Source organism: Triticum aestivum, chromosome 6D (assembly GCF_018294505.1).
Source record: "Triticum aestivum cultivar Chinese Spring chromosome 6D, IWGSC CS RefSeq v2.1, whole genome shotgun sequence".
Lineage (NCBI taxonomy): Eukaryota > Viridiplantae > Streptophyta > Magnoliopsida > Poales > Poaceae > Triticum > Triticum aestivum.
In genome coordinates, this window is record NC_057811.1 from 71,686,658 (window position 1) to 71,699,962 (window position 13,305).

Below are 13,305 nucleotides of genomic sequence, written 5' to 3' on the forward strand. Positions count from 1 at the left end.
CCCGAGGCCTCCCTCCGCGGCCGCCGCCGCACGCCTCGCCTCCACCCACGAATCCGCCGCCCGTCGCCGCCCGGCGCCTCCTCCTCCGCCGCCGCGCCCGGCCCCGCCTTCTTCCTCCCCTTCGACCGGCTCCTTCCTCGCTGCCTCCTCTTTCCCCTCCGTCGCCGGCCGCCATCTCCGGCAGCAACCCCGGCAACTCCACCGGCCCGATCCGATCTGAGAAAACCACAAGGTTGACTTTTCTCCTCTCCCCGAAATCCTAAGTCCTTTGTATTTTACAATATCTTGCTATGTTCAGTGCATCATAACTCTCTGCATATAGCTTCGTTTCGTGCGTATAATATATCGAAATGTTCGCCTCGTGATGCTCTTCGTTTTGTTCCATTGCACCATGTTCATTTGAGCCCATCTTGATGCCCAAATCTCTGGTGCAAGAGTGCTAGTTGCTGTGATCTGCTGTTACTTATCAGAACTTCAGGATTTGTTATTTTTGTTGCTTTTAATCTGTGCATCTTATGGGCATGAGCTCTACATGTGTTTTGATGTATGCCATGCCATCCTTACATAGGTGTATGCGATGTATTTTTGTGATCTCTGTGGTGACCAGCACAAGCATGCAAACTAGGCCTCGTGATGTTTCTGATTTCAGGGACTTGGTGATTTCTTCAAGTCTTTGTCTGCTGTTATTTTGTTGCCATGTAAACTTGATGCTACAGAGAGATCCATGCATATTTTGGAGATGTTCATTAAGGATGTTTTGTAGCTATTGTTGTCATTGATCCATTCATGTCCTTGTTTGCAATTATGGAGTGACATAGCATGACTCAATCTTGCTCTACTTTTGCTATAAAATATTTCTGGCAGATTGTTTACGTGTTATTCAATATTGCCAAGCTTGTTGTAGTTGTTTCATACATTGTATGTATTTGATCTTGCCATGGATAGCTTCATAAACATTCCATCTTGCTGTAGGTATGCTTGTTTTGTCACGCATTGCTTTTTGGTGAGTGCATCAAGCTCACCAAGATGCCTTCATATTATTGTTTCTGCCATGCTCTGTTTTCTGCCAAGTCCGAAAACTGTTAACGAAACCTGCTATGTTTACATGGTTGCCATCATATCTTCTGGACCTTTTTGGCTTATGGTCAGTAAGGGATTTTGTTATATGCATTTAGTAGAATACTTCCATGCCTTGTTTTGCCATGTTAAGTTCCTGTAGCATGTTGATTTCGTGCTCTGAACATTGCTACCTGATGCTGTTTCAGTCATGTCCAGTAATTTCACCAAGTCTGTGAACCTGTTATCTTTTGCACTTTTGCCATGCTTGTTTGAGCTTGTTATGTTGTGATCTATCCGTAGCTCAGTGTTCATCTTTTGTCAAGCATCTCCTGTAGATTACTGCAATATGCTTTGTTGCTATGTTGGAGTGCCGTAGAATAGTTTCTTGATGTATTCTAAGTGCTATCTTGCTGTTTATCGCAGATTCGTGTCGTTCTTGTTTTGCTTGCCATTTGCAAACCGTGCATCCGTTTCCGGTGATCTTTATATCGATTTCGACCGAAATCATCTCATCTTTCTAGTGGCATGCTTGGTTTGCCAAGTTACTGCCATGTTCATCATTTTCCTTCCGGAGCACGCATATGCCTTGTTCATCATTTTCCTTCATGTATTGCATCATGTTGCTTGTGCATTTTCCGTGATTGATTGTGGTTCCGTTGCTTGTGTTCTTGTTTTGGGTAGAGACGGGAGACGAGTTCGTGAACGAGGAACCTGTTGAGTACGCTTACGAGGATCAAGCTTTCGACAACTCTGAGAACCTTGCAAGCAAGATGACCATACCCTCGAAATCACTTCTATCTTTGCTTTGCTAGTTGTTCGTTCTATTGCCATGCTACGCTACCTACCACTTGTTATATCATGTCTCCCGTATTTCCATGTCAGCCTCTAACCATCCTTTTCCTAGCAAACCGTTGTTTGGCTAAGTTACCGCTTTTGCTCAGCCCTTCTTATAGCGTTGCTAGTTGCAGGTGAAGTTGAAGTTGGTTCCATGTTGGAACATGGATATGTTGGGATATCACAATATCTCTTATTTAATTAATGCATCTATATATTTGGTAAAGGGTGGAAGGCTTGGCCTTATGCCTGGTGTTTTGTTCCACTCTTGCCCCCCTAGTTTCCGTCATACCGGGATTATGTTCCTTGAGTTTGCGTTCCTTACGCGGTTGGGTGATTTATGGGACCCCCTTGACAGTTCGCCTTGAATAAAACTCCTCCAGCAAGGCCCAACCTTGGTTTTACCATTTGCCACCTAAGCCTTTTCCCCCGGGTTTTCGCGAGCCCGAGGGTCATCTTTATTTAAACCCCCGGGCCAGTGTTCCTCTGAGTCCTGGTCCAAACTAGAGCCACTTGCAGCGCCACCTTGGGGAAACTCGAGGATTGGTTTTAGTTGTACGTAGTGTTCATCCGGTGTGCCCTGAGAACGAGATATGTGCAGCTCCTATCGGGATTTGTCGGCACATTCGGGCGGCTTTGCTGGTCTTGTTTTACCATTGTCGAAATGTCTTGTAAACCGGGATTCCTAGACTGATCGGGTCTTTCCGGGAGAAGGTTTATCCTTCGTTGACCGTGAGAGCTTATGATGGGCTAAGTTGGGACACCTCTGCAGGGTATTATCTTTCGAAAGCCGTGCCCGCGGTTATGAGGCAGATGGGAATTTGTTAATGTCCCGTTGTAGAGAACTTGTCACTTGACTTAAATAAAATACATCAACTGTGTGTGTAGCCGTGATGGTCTCGTCTCGGCGGAGTCCAGGAAGTGAACACGGTTTGAGTTATGCATGAACGTAAGTAGTTTTAGGATCACTTCTTGATCATTTCTAGCTTCGCGACCGTTGCGTTGCTTCTCTTCTCGCTCTCATTTGCGTATGTTAGCCACCATATATGCTTAGTGCCTGCTGCAGCTCCACGTCATTACACCATCCTTTCCTATTAGCTTAAATAGTCTTGATCTCGCGGGTGTGAGATTGCTGAGTCCTCGTGACTCACAGATTCTACCAAAACATTTGCAGGTACCGATGATGCTAGTGCAGTTGATGAGATCGACCTCAAGTGGGAATTCGACGAGGAACGTGGTCGTTACTATGTGTCTTTTCCTGATGATCAGTAGTGGAGCCCAGTTGGGACGATCGGGGATCTAGCATTTGGGGTTATCTTATTTTCATTTGGATGTTGACCGTAGTCGGTCTATGTGTGTATTTTGGATGATGTATGAATTATATTTATGTATTGTGTGAAGTGGCGATTGTAAGCCAACTCTCGTTATCCCATTCTTGTTCATTACATGCGATTGTGTGAAGATGACCCTTCTTGCGACAAAACCACAATGCGGTTATGCCTCTAAGTCGTGCCTCGACACATGGGAGATATAGCCGCATCGTGGGCGTTACAAGTTGGTAATCAGAGCCATCCCCGACTTAGGAGCCCCCTGCTTGATCGAATCGCTGGCGTTGCTGAGTCTAGAACAAAAATGTTTTGAGTCTTAGGATTATATATATCGGAGAGTAGGATTCTTTTTACTCCTCAGTCCCTTCGTCGCTCTGGTGAGGTCTCCTGACGTAGAAGTTTTGACTCTTCTCTCCTCAAATTTCACTAAAAAAAATTTAGGATCACGCGGGTATCTTAGAATCGTTCCGATGGTTTTGTGATGAGAACATTGTTCTTGGTGCCTCCTGACATTTAGGGGTTGTGGCAGTGTCCCGGGGAATTGAGCTCCGAAGTGTTGTCGTCACAATTTTATCGTTGCAGTTCTGGAATACCTGAGTTTCGCCGACATCGAACTCTCTTTTATGCAGTTGTTGGTGAGATCACCTCGACGCCACCCAGTACTGGGGCAGGAGTTCGGGAGTATTGCCATAACTCATATAACGGATGTTTTTCGAAGGTTGAGGTACACGATTTCCGAAGGTTTCTGTCACGACCGGTTTTTCAATAAAATAATTATTGAGAGACCAATCCCTTTTACGGACCATTAAGGAAGAATTCCTTCCCACTGGTAGACAATATCTTGGTCACAGAAGAAAAATACCAGGAGTACTGAGATATAATACAAGGTTGAGCGGAGACTGCCCAACAATTTATTACATGCACGCCGATAAAACAAGACGGCGGATTGGGTGGCATAAGTACTAACCCACGATAATCACGGTGGTGGAAATATCACCGCGAAGCGAGTGAATTGACTCCTGAAGACTACAGCTCTCCGAGCGTCGAAGTGAGGCTCGAGGAGACTTATTGCGGGTGGCAGAAGCGTATATAATACAAGTGACCAATATCCGGGATCGCGCAGGACTGACTAGGACTCCTCTAGGCATCGGACGCGCTATCAAACTCTTCATCCAAGAGATCGCCTTCGTCAACATCTGGCCAAATCAACAAGCCAGGTGAGTACTATGAAAGTACTCGCAAGACAGTTTGGACATAAGATATAACAAATGTAAACATGAAGCGTATAAACAAGTTAACCAATGCGTTCAGACATAGAGATAGTACAAACTGGGTGCCAAACGAGGGTCCGAATGACTCCTCGAGAGGAAACTGCAAGAATAATAATACGGGTGCCAAACGAGTGACTGAATGACTCCTCGAGAGGAAACTGCAGAATAATAATGCTGGTGCCAAACGAGTGTCTGAATGACTCCTCCGGAGGAAACTGCAGAATAATAATGTTGGTGCCAAACGAGTGTCTGAATGACTCCTCGAGAGGAAACTGCAAGAGTAATGATGCCACAGTCGGGCGTCGGGGCGACACCACATAAAGGGCTTATAACAGAAAATAAAGGCAATGCGTGCCACAGTCGGACGTCTGAGCGACATCACATAAAGGGCTTATATTTAAAGTAAGAAACAAAAAGCACGCCACAGTCGGACGTCTGAGCGACGTCACATAAAGGGCTTATATTGTAGCTCAATAATTCAGTAGCTCGAGAGTATATTATTACAAGTACGAGACAAATATAAGGTTAGTCCATGCACAGAAAGAATAATTAAACTGGGTTTACCACTTGAGCTTGTTCACCGGGGACAAGTTTTCCACGCGGATAGATATGGATATATTGATTTCACTACTTGATCATGGATACGATGACTTGGAAGAATTTGACTCTGCAGAGTTTGTACTTAACCACAGCCAACGGATTTCAGTAGTCACGGGGACTAGTTCCGTTTACGGTGTTTTGGAAGAAACACGTCTAACCAGTACACACCCTTTCAATCTTCTGAAGCCAGGGATCACCCTCGGCAACGTTCAAGAAAAACCTTGAGACGGGGAGGCTACAACCTCGCGTAGCATGGGATCAAATTTCTATACGCGCGCTCTAAGGGGGTGCCCCCCCTCTCGGTCCCAACCGGAAACACCCATGCCCCCTGACCGGATGACTGGCTTTAATCCTGGGCCAAGGTACCATCATCCCGGCCCCTCTGTTTGGTGTGTACATGGAAAGAGGTTACCAACTTACTAAACCGCATCCTGGCAAAAGAAAACATGTGGTAGCACGGAAGGGAAAAGAACGATAACATGGCTCCGTCCACGTTAACGTCGGGATTTGTCGGATGACGCAAGGCCGGTATGCTACAATAGTACCACCTTGCTGCCCTTCATGTCACCACATGATTAGGCCATCTCTCACCAGAGATCATCGCAACTTTGGAACATACGGGTAGTTGCCTCGCAAGCACCGGGGAACTCAAGGATACTCATATGCCACGCACAAACTTTCACGCAAACATGCAAAACACCTATCATATCAAAGGTTCAAACATGCTTGCCTGGTTCGGAGAAGTCGGAGTCTAGCTCGGCGAAGTTCGCGGCTTCGTCACCTCTTCCGGAACCTACGGCAATACGAAAACGGGTACTAACGTGAAAACCAACGCGTGCACAGAAACGTCTCCAAAATTTTTCCAAATAAATCCCATAAAAAACTAGACAAAATTTTAAGACTGTCAGAAAAAGAATCACTCAAAAATCTCTTTTTATTAAAAATTTATAGAGGTTTCTGTCCAGGGACCCATCTGTAATGAAACAGAAAAGTTCTAGGGTTTTAACTGAGAAAACAGAAAACGGTTCGATTGGAAATGCGCAAGCTCAAGAGGGAAAGCGTATTTGCCCGAAGGAGCCAACAGAAAACGTTTCGCGTGGGGAAACAGAAGAGAGGCTGACAGGGGGGTCCCACATGTCAGGTTTAAAAAGCTCGCCGGCGCCCGAAGACTGCGGTGGACGCCGGCGTCGAACCACGGCGAGTCAGGAAGATCGGAGGGTACCAAGAGCTTCAGCGTGTTCTTCCGCGTCGGTGGGTGGTGGACTCGACCAACGGGGAGCACCACGTCGACGGCGACACTTTCTCCGGCGGGCGGCGGCTCGGGTGATGGTGGAGAACTCCGGTGAAGGGCTGCAAACTTCGAATTGAAGCGCGGGTCAGAAGGAGGGATGCATAGTGAAGCTACTGGCAAGAGATGGGAGGCAGAGGCGCACGCACGGGAGCGAATCGAGCTAGATCCCGTGGCGTGTCGCGGCGGCCGGAGTCGAGGAAGGAGACCTCCTCGGGGCTCTTCCAGTGGCTAGGCGTGCTCTAGGTGGAGTGCAGGGATGGTGTGGGTTCGAGTTGAAGCTCGGGGCCTCTATTTATAGGCGGATCGACGGGGTGGCCGTGAAAGGAGAATCTCCGGTGAGCAATTACGGCGATGCAGTGGATTGGCAGGAGGTTTGAGTGGCCAGGCAGCATCAGTGGAGGTTACTGGTGTCGTTCCCCCGCTAATCTCGGTTGGTCTTGGCGTAACGGCGCCGGCCCACGGTGGGGTGGCCGCACGGGCACGACGGCGGTAGAGAGCGCGATCCGCGCCCTGTGGTTCACGACGAGAGTGGCAGTGCGTTCGGGGGAGTGGAAGGCCACGCGGCGCGCTCCGGTGGCTTGGGCGGCGCTGGGTGGCGCCGTCGGCGCTGCGCCTCTCTCTGGCGGCCGCAAAGCCGCCGCCGGCGTCGGTCACGGGGCGGCGCACCTTCTGCTGCTCGTCGCCAATGTCCGCAAGGTGCCAGACGCTCGTGCGGTGCAGAGGACAAGCGGGAGGGGACAGGGAACACGGTGACACAGCGGCACTGGCGAGATCGACGTCGGGTTCTGAAGAAAACGACAGTGCACTGAAATGTTCTCTGAACTTTACTGAACCTGATTTTGACAATGCACTGCAGGTGTTCGACGGAATGATTTGGCAATGAGATAAAATTTCCTGGGGCTGGGACTTGGTGAGGTGACCACTCAATGCACCGAGGGGCTGCCTGATTTTACATGGAATTTTATGAGAAAGATTTGAATGAATTTCACCAAATTTGACAAATCTGGTCCAAACTTGCAGGAAGTGTAGTTTGAAAATTTTGAACTGAAGGCCAGTGGATCTTCATGGATCTTGGTTGAGGGTCCAAAGGACTAGGGAGGGGAGTTGGTTTGGGGGCAAAAATCAAAACAGAAAGTGGAGTTCCTTTGTAAATCACCAATGGCTAGAATAGAGACAGAAATTTATTTGATAAGATTTAAATGGAAAAATAATCATATGGGGAGGTTCAACTTGCTGGATTTGATGCAAATCACGATCCAAAGGTGAGGGGAGGTTTAGGAGAGTGGATTTGCACTAAGGCCATGGCAAGAGAGAAATGTTGAAAGTGGCAAAGGATTTATCCAAAAGCCATAGTGCATTTTCAAAGAGATTTTCAAAAGGCATTTTTCTCAAGTGAAAAGTATTTTGTCTTGAGTTCAAATAAAAAGGCAAGGACCTCCAAGACCAAAAGCAATTCATGGGTGAATCCAAATAAAACTCTTGTCATGAGAAAAATATTTGAAAGGGAGGGTCCTTTGAAGAAATTTTTTAATTCACCTCCCTCAAGTCAAATAAAATCTTTTGAAAAATCCAAATGAAATTTGGGTGTCACAACACCTACCCCCTTAGGAAAAATCTCGTCCTCGAGATTTCTGCTGATCCTCAAATAGATATGGATATTCTGCCTGAAGAAAATCTTCCCTTTCCCATGTGGCTTCATCCTCAGTGTGGTTGCTCCACTGAACTCTGAAAAACTTTGTCGTTTTCTGACGGGTCCTCCGTTCAGACTCTTCTAAAATCTTTACTGGCCTCTCTCTGTAGGTGAGGTCTGGTTGCACATCAATGCTTTCATGGGGTACATGCTTCTCCGGGTTACTCACACATTTTCTCAATTGTGAGACGTGGAATACGTCATGGACGTCTGATAGCTCCTTGGGTAGGTCTAGTTGGTAGGCTACCGTGCCTCTTCGTGCCTTTACACAAAATGGTCCAATAAAGCTTGGGGCTAGCTTCCCCTTAATTTTGAACCGTTGTAGACCCCTCATATGAGATACTCGGAGGTATACGGAATCACTGGGTTCAAAGCTGACCTCACGATGCTTCTGATCATAGTAGCTCTTTTGTCGGCTCTGCGCTGTCTTCAGTCTGTCCCTGATCTGCTTAACTTTCTCCTCGGCCTCTTTAAGCATGTCTGGGCTGAAGATACGGCTGTCACCTGTTTCTGACCAATTCAGTGGGGTACGACACCTCCGTCCGTACAATGCTTCAAAGGGTGCCATTTGCAAGCTGGCTTGGTAACTGTTGTTGTAAGCAAATTCGGCATACGGTAGACTCTCTTCCCAACTGGATCCATAGGTGAGCACACAGGATCTTAGCATATCTTCTAGGATTTGGTTTACACGTTCCGTTTGTCCATCAGTCTGAGGGTGGTACGCTGTACTGAAAGCTAGTTGCGTGCCCAGAGCTTGTTGTAGGTGATCCCAAAATTTGGAGACAAATTGTGTGCCTCGGTCGGATATTATAGTCTTTGGGACTCCATGCAAACAAACTATATGGGAGAGATAAAGTTTGGCCAGTCTTTGTGTGGAGTAGGTAGTCTTCACGGGAATGAAATGAGCAACCTTGGTTAGTCGGTCTGTGATGACCCATATGGCGTCATTTCCGTGTTGTGATCGGGGTAACCCGACAATGAAGTCCATTCCTATTTCATCCCATTTCCACTCCGGTATCCTGTTTGGCTGGAGTAGCCCTACTGGCTTTTGATGCTCGGCCTTGATGCGCTGACATGAATCGCAACAAGCAATAAATGTGGCTATATCTCTTTTCATACCGTGCCACCAAAATCTTTCCTGAATGTCCTTGTACATTTTGGTTCCTCCAGGATGGATCGAGTATGGGGCGGTGTGGCTTTCGGTTAAGATTTGTTGCTTGAGTTCCTCAATGTTAGGTACGCAAAGCCTGTCTCCGTACCATAATGTTCCGTCACTGTCTGTGACGAACTCTGAAGCCTTACCAAGGTCCATTTTATTCTTTATACCTTCGATGCTGGGATGTCCCTGTTGAGCCTTCTTAGTTTGTTCCACCAGGGTGGGTTGTATCTCCAGATTTGATACGGTGCCCTCAGAGACTAACATCATGTTGAGCCTAGCGAACTCTTGCTGAAACTCAGGCCTCATGTTTTGCGGACCGTCATTGTCCGGGCTGGGGTTTCGACTAAGGGCATCGGCCACTACATTTGCTTTCCCCGGATGGTAGTGAATACCGACACCATAGTCCTTGACCAGTTCCAACCAGCGTCGTTGGCGTAAATTTAGCTCCGGCTGTGTGAAAATATATTTGAGGCTCTTATGGTCTGTATATATTTCACAGCGATTCCCCAACAGGAAGTGCCTCCACTCCTTGAGTGCATGTATAACTGCTGCTAGCTCCAAGTCATGTGTTGGGTAATTTTCCTCATGTTTTCGCAGCTACCTGGAGGCATATGCGACAACTTTGCCATCCTGCATTAGTACACATCCGAGACCTTTTCGGGATGCGCCACAATACACTTCAAAACTCTTGTGTATGTCTGGCACAGTTAAGACTGGTGCGGTTGTCAGCTTCTTCTTGAGTTCTTGGAAGCTTTTCTCGCATGCTTCCGTCCATACAAATTTCTTGTCTTTCTTGAGCAACTGTGTTATGGGTTTTGCCACAGTGGAGAATCCTTCAATAAATCTTCTGTAATATTCGGCCATTCCTAGGAAACTCCGCACATCTGTAATGTTGGCGGGCGGCTTCCAGTCAAGTATGGCTTTGACTTTTTCTGGGTCTACGGCCACGCCTTCTTGGTTCAATATATGGCCTAAGAAACCAACTTGTCTTAGCCAAAATTCGCACTTGCTAAATTTGGCGTACAACTGATGTTTCCTCAATTCTCCCAAAACAATTCGGAGATGCTCAGCATGCTCTTCTGGTGTCCTTGAGTATACCAGAATATCGTCGATGAATACCACAACAAACTTGTCCATGAATTTCATGAACACCTTGTTCATGAGGTGGACGAAATATGCGGGGGCGTTTGTTAGACCAAAAGGCATCACTGTGAACTCATATAATCCGTATCTGGAAGTGAATGCTGTCTTGGGGATATCTTCTGTCCGTACTTTCAGTTGATGATATCCCGATCTCAAATCAATTTTTGAGAATACCTTGGCTTGTGCGAGCTGGTCAAACCAATCATTTATCCGTGGCATCGGATATTTGTTTTTGATGGTGACCATATTGAGGGGTCGATAGTCTATACACAGTCTCAGTGTCCCATCCTTTTTCTTGGCGAACAACACTGGCGAACCCCAAGGTGAGGAGCTGGCTGGAATAAATCCTTTGTCCAATAATTCCTTTATTTGCTTCTTCAACTCCACCAATTCTAAGAGTGCCATTCTATAAGGCTTCTTATAGATGGGAGTGGTGCCAGGTGCTAGTTCGATGCTGAACTCTATCTCTCGGTCTGGTGGCATGCCTGGCAGTTCTTCGGGGAACACATCAGGAAACTCGCATACCACTGGAACTTTTCTCAGTTCAGAAATGTCCACTTTGTTCAGTTTTGGTTGCTGTGACCGTGGTCTTTCTTGAGCTGTAACCTTTATTGTCTTGCCACGATGGTGGGTGAGAATCACGGTCCGATTGAAACAGTCAATGAATCCTTTGTTGGTGGTCAACCAGTCCATTCCTAAAATGACATCCAGTCCTTTACTCTCCAACACGATGAGATTTGCTTGGAAATGTAGTCCTTCGAACTCAATGACCACTCCTTGGCAGTAACCCTGAGCGATTTGCTTATTTCCAGGGGATTTGATGATCATAGATTTTTCCAAGGGAAGTATCGGAAAATCATGTTGTAAAACAAAACTCTTCGAAACGAACGAATGGGAAGCTCCAGAATCAAACAAAACCGTGGCAGGTACTGTGTTGACAGGGAACGTACCGAGCATGATGTCTGGGGCATTCTGCGCCTCTTCCCTGGTCACATGGTTCAGGTGACCCTTCTTGTGGTTGTTGTTGGGATTGAAATTGTTGCGCTTGGGGGCTGGATTGTTTCCACCATTGTTTGGCTTGGGGGCCGCGTTCCTCGGCTTTGGGCATTGTTTAGCATAGTGCCCTTCTTCCCCACAAGCATAGCATGTGACCCCTGGACGGTACGTGAACTCTTTGTCCCTGGCATGAAACTGCCTGACGGGCCTTGGATCGGTAGTCGTGGATCTCCTTGCTTCTGTCCTTGGAACCTCAGTCTTGCTTCGGTTGTTGCGAGCAAGAGTCGTCTTGTCCCTCGTTCGCTTACGGATATCTTCCAGACTACGGCGCTCATTCTCCAAGGTAATGGCCTTGTCCACCAGAGTTTTAAAGTCCGGAAAGGTGTGTACGATCAGTTGGCATCTTAGTGCTGGTGCCAGGCCGTCCAGGAATTTTTCCATCTTCTTGTTTTCTATCATGTGCTCGTCGTAGGCATAACGAGATAGCTGGGTAAACTGACCATTGTATTCTGTCACTGACATGCCTCTCTGCTTCAGGTCATCAAACTCTCTCTTCTTGATCTTTATGATGCTCCTGGGGATGTGTGCCCCACGGAAGCCTTCCTTGAACTCTTCCCAGGTGATGTTGTGTTCACTGGGATGCATGTGTAGGAAGTTTTCCCACCATGCTGCAGCTGCTCCAGTGAGGTAGTGTGGTGCATAAAGCACCTTCTCATGATCTGAACACTGAGCAATAATTAGTTTCCTTTCAATGTCACGAAGCCAATCATCAGCTTCCAGCGGCCTATCGGTGTGAGCAAAAGTTGAGGGGCGAGTCTTCTGTAACTCAGATAACTTGGAATGTGGTTGATAGGGTTCGCGGTGGTTCCCCATATTGATGACATGGTTCATCATCTCTTGGTGCTGTTGCTGGCTTTGTTCGAAGAGACGGCAGACTTGAGACAGGGCTGCTTCGCTGTCCTGTTGACTGGACTGACCCTGAGTGAAATTGTTGCTAGTCTGTGTCCCATAAACCTCTTCTGGCTGATTTGGCATGGAGCGAGTCCACGGACGAGACATTTTTCCAGTCTGGGGTATTATTTTGCAAAACCCATGAGAAAACAGTGTAGCACAAGGAAAACTTTGCAAAGGCAACAATTTAAAAGACCTCAAGGTTTTTAAGGAAAACGTAAGCGGTTTTGCATGCAGAAAAGACTGCTTAACACAAATCTTACACGCGAAATACAAACACACGATACAGCACTCAGGATGCGCGTACACATTCCTGACATGTTATTTAGACTAGCGTACTCCTCCGGAAGGCAGCAAACACACCAATACAAACTAGCGTACAGAGAAAACACATCATACAAGCAGACATAACGCGCGGCTACTCGGCGCTCTCAGTCGGAGATGGTGAAGATTTCCTTCCCCTTGCCGATGGCAAGACTCAGCGGTCCAGGAGAATCAACCTCCACCTCCTCTCTAGCTGGCTCCTGGCGCGTAACGCTGCGCTGCGGTGATGGCGCGGGAGCGACAGGTGGTAGAGCGGGTGCGGCAGGCGGTGCAGCTCTGACTGGAGTAGGAGCGATGACTCGGTCGAACTCCTCAATGGTAGGCAGACGGCGAGCGGTGGCCAAAACGGCCGGTGCATAAGAGGCTGAAGACGAGACGAAAGTCAGAGGCGGTGCCGTGTGGAGAAGCTCCTTCCTGCTGGCAGGACCGCCCCGGACTAAGTCCATGCGGGCAGCCACAAGATCGTCTATGAGGTTGTCGAAAGACTCCTCCAGAGCCTTGAGATACTCCACAACCATCTCGATGGCTTCATCTCGCTCTCCCCGATGGCAGGCGAATGCATAGTGACTGGTGTATGGCACATGGCATGGGAGGTAGCGGTAGCGACGAGTCTTCATCGTAGGAAGGATGTCCCGAAGACGAGCTATCGCCTCACGGGC